Genomic DNA, 3,500 nt, shown 5'->3' on the forward strand with positions numbered 1-3,500 from the left:
TTCCCCACACTAGATTGTCTAACTGTCACCCAGCTTACTGCCTTATCATCCTTTTAATTATTTCTTTTTTGCGAAGTTGCCAAGTTTTAGTTGCTGAACTATCTGCACCATCTTTCCTACAAGAGCGTGTTGGCAATACTTGACTGCTATCGATAATACTTAGCAAGTTTTTGTTCAATTCCTCTTGATAATTACTCATGTTATCTAAAATGGCATTTTGTTTTTCCAACAAAGAAATATGTTTTTCCTGGACCTTTAAGTGTCGCTCATGCAAATTTAACAGAGCTGCCTTGTATGAGGCTTGTCGTACCTGAGTGTTGTTGTAAGTTGTTGGGCGATCACGGATCAAGATGAATAACATGCATTTTTTTCATAAAAGACTTGTGATAATGAATTAGAGACTTATAGAAATGATTTTTTTCAGGTTCAATTATTTTTGGGGTAACAGTATTATTTGTGGATTTGCCCTTATGTTTAACAAGAGGTTGTTGTGGCCATTATGAGGGGTTAGCATTGTTATCATTACCAAAGTAATTGTCATCAATACAGCATAATCAGTTATATTTTCAGGACCCTGTCTTGCATTATCATCAGCAATAAACCTTCTCTTTTCCATTTTAGGAGATGTCAGTGTTCTCTGCAGAGCTGACTTGCTGACTGTACAGCCAAGTGACCTTTTCCACCTTGATTTAAAAAAAGGAAATGTTATTTTCAATGTTTTGAATGATGTTCATCATGACATGAACTTCATGGAGAATAATGTTTAAAAATGTACAAAGTTCATGTAAAAAATGTATTTGTGGACATTGATTCATTCCAAATGAGCAAAAAAGGAAAAAAATGTTTTGCCATACAGATTACAAGGGCAAAAAAAAGTTTGAAAGATTGACTGGCCAAAAGTACAAGATGAACTGACTCCACCTAACCCAGCAAGACACACTTGTCCAATAACACACCTATCTTATTACAAATGCCATATATACTCGAGTATAAGCCGAGTTTTTTTTTTGCTTTAAAAGTAACCATCGGCCTATACTCGGGTATATACGGTAATTGCACTCAAACTTCATGCAATACGGTAGTTGAGCGTGCCGACCTCCAGCAGTGTGTGGACACGGCGTGCGCGCGACATTCTACACAGCGCGCCGCTGCAGGTAAGGACACAGTGGAGCATAGGAGGAGCACCCCCCTCCCTGGACCGCCCCGTGCCCGGCCTTAAGGAGAATGTGGACACAGCATGCGCGCTACATTCTGTGCAGCGCGCAGCTGCACATAGGGACACCCTCAGCGGCGCGGCCATGAGGAGCCCCCCCCGAGCCCCCCCTTCCCTGGACCCCCGTGGCCGGCCTTAAGGAGAATGCGGACAGGGCGTGCGCGCTACAGTTAGTTACTGTTGCTACTGTTAGTGCCAACATCTTGCAGAATGACAATGACAGTAAGTGACACAAAGAGCAGTGCCGTTACTCCACACTATTGAAATGCTTGGTTATGATATCCTTGTGCTAGCCGTGGTCCCTAGCCTTGCTTAATACACTCATATTTGTTTATATTAGGGCTGTTTGCTGGAAAATCCATAGCCTGAATAAATGGAGCTTTTCTTTAAAAATTAGTAGTCCTATGAATTACGGACCTCCAACCTCCATGCAGTGAAGTGAAGAGCAATTCTATTTTATCTGCTGCTTGCAATTTGGTGCAATTTGGTGTATTTAAAGAATACAGCAATGCCATATTTACTTATGGGATTAAAGATTTTGTATACCGGTATACGGATGCTTTTCATGCTGCACCATTGAAGTGCTTATACTCGAGTCAATACATTTTTCCAGTTTTCTTAGGTAAAATTAGGTACCTCGGCTTATATTCGGAACGGCTTATACTCGAGTATATACGGTACACTGCACTTCTGTAATTTAAACACCTGCAATATACACAGACATGATTCACTCTCATGCCATTGCACAAGTCTGACACAAAACACATGTCCTCCAAACTTAGTAAAAAATATTACCTGGAATGGTAGAAAGTGAGGATTGTCTGCCTTTGCTTCTGACGGGTGGTAAGGATGAATCTGTTTTACAAAACATTGTGTTCCATTAAAATGAGCTTCTCTGCAACAGAAAATACATTTATTAATGTCATTAGACCTACCTTTGCTGACATTTCTGTCAGAATCAAATACACCAGCGACACCAGTCACGCAGTCTCCAAGGATAAGAGGCATGAGTAATTACTCAAACACACAGAAGAAACCCTTTTTGGAAGGATTGCGTAGCTACACTTTCCGCGTCCTCCATCTCCCGACTCACAGCAGAACTGCCCAAAATGGCGGAATCACGTGGTATGCGACACGTAACGGTTACATGCATAATAGTGAGCGCTAATAATGCTTAAATAAAAAATGCTAATAATGCATAAATATATTGCATGCTTTAAAACAGAGCTTAAATATCTGTCATCGCCAGGTAAATAATGACAATAACATTGTTTCTTAATTTAGACAAGTGTCCTTTTAGTGAATCAATCGTTAATTCTCCAAATATAAGAAGTGATAATATTTTTAACGCATGCTATAAATAACACTTGTTTTTGCACACTTTAGTGAATTGGCCTCATAATGTTGGTTTTGCAGTAGCTCAAATGTACAAAAATGATAAATTGTATAGAGTATTTCATTTTGGGGACCAGACATACCACAAACGTAACCTATGTACACTGGGCATTAAAACTGTCACAATCTCCCTGTGCTCTGGAGTACCAGGAAGTTGGGAGCCTAAAGACTGGGTAACCCAGAGTGTAACCATATACAATGGAACTGATGTCAGAGGCCATGATAATCAATGAAAGAAAACTTTAATTAACAACAATTAGTAACAGTACACATAACTGAAATACAGACTTGAATAGTAGAAATTGACAGGCAGAGACACAATCCAGAATTAGGCCAAACGTTGGGGCTGGCAGCAATAAACAAAGTCATGGACAGGCCAAGGGTCAGTAGCAGGGAATCCAAAGAACAGGACAAAGAGGGACCAGGAGTGAAGGAACAAGGCTGGGGTCACGGAACAGAACCTCAGAAGGCAGGGACAAGGACCAGGACAGGATACAGAGGCAAGATCACAGAAATTAACTCAAACATCAAGCAAGGTGCAATGATCAGGGACAGACTTATAAAGGCTCATGATTACAAATTGGGAAACACATGAGGATAACAAGGTGGATGGAGGAAAGGGAACAGGCAGGGAGAATACAAGAAGAGTGACAGGAGAATTGGCCAAGACCAGCACAATGCGCCTCCAGTGGCTCAGGAGGCAGATGCACATTGTCAGAAACACACAAGCCTGTGTTCGAGACCCGGCTGATTCTGACCAAAAATGGTCAGTGGCATTTATATTCATGGTGTTTAATTTTGGTACTTAATGATTTGTGGGAGAGAAGATCCTGAAAATTAGTTATGAAGCAAGTTTCGGAAACTTTCTCAGTTTCCACATGCATACTGCATA

General features: G+C 40.7%; 1 long non-coding RNA gene across 1 annotated transcript; it reads right to left on the bottom strand.

The window, feature by feature from the left end:
• Positions 1–630: 630 nt before the first annotated feature.
• On the bottom strand, positions 631–2,219 carry LOC108647627. Its single transcript, XR_001924539.2, has 3 exons — positions 2,149–2,219; positions 2,009–2,068; positions 631–683 (listed from the first exon to the last, which is right to left on the bottom strand). It is a non-coding gene; the product is annotated as an uncharacterized LOC108647627 (long non-coding RNA).
• Between the last annotated feature and the right edge of the window lie 1,281 nt (positions 2,220–3,500).

This window comes from Xenopus tropicalis, chromosome 5 (genome assembly GCF_000004195.4).
Source record: "Xenopus tropicalis strain Nigerian chromosome 5, UCB_Xtro_10.0, whole genome shotgun sequence".
Taxonomy (NCBI): Eukaryota; Metazoa; Chordata; class Amphibia; order Anura; family Pipidae; genus Xenopus; species Xenopus tropicalis.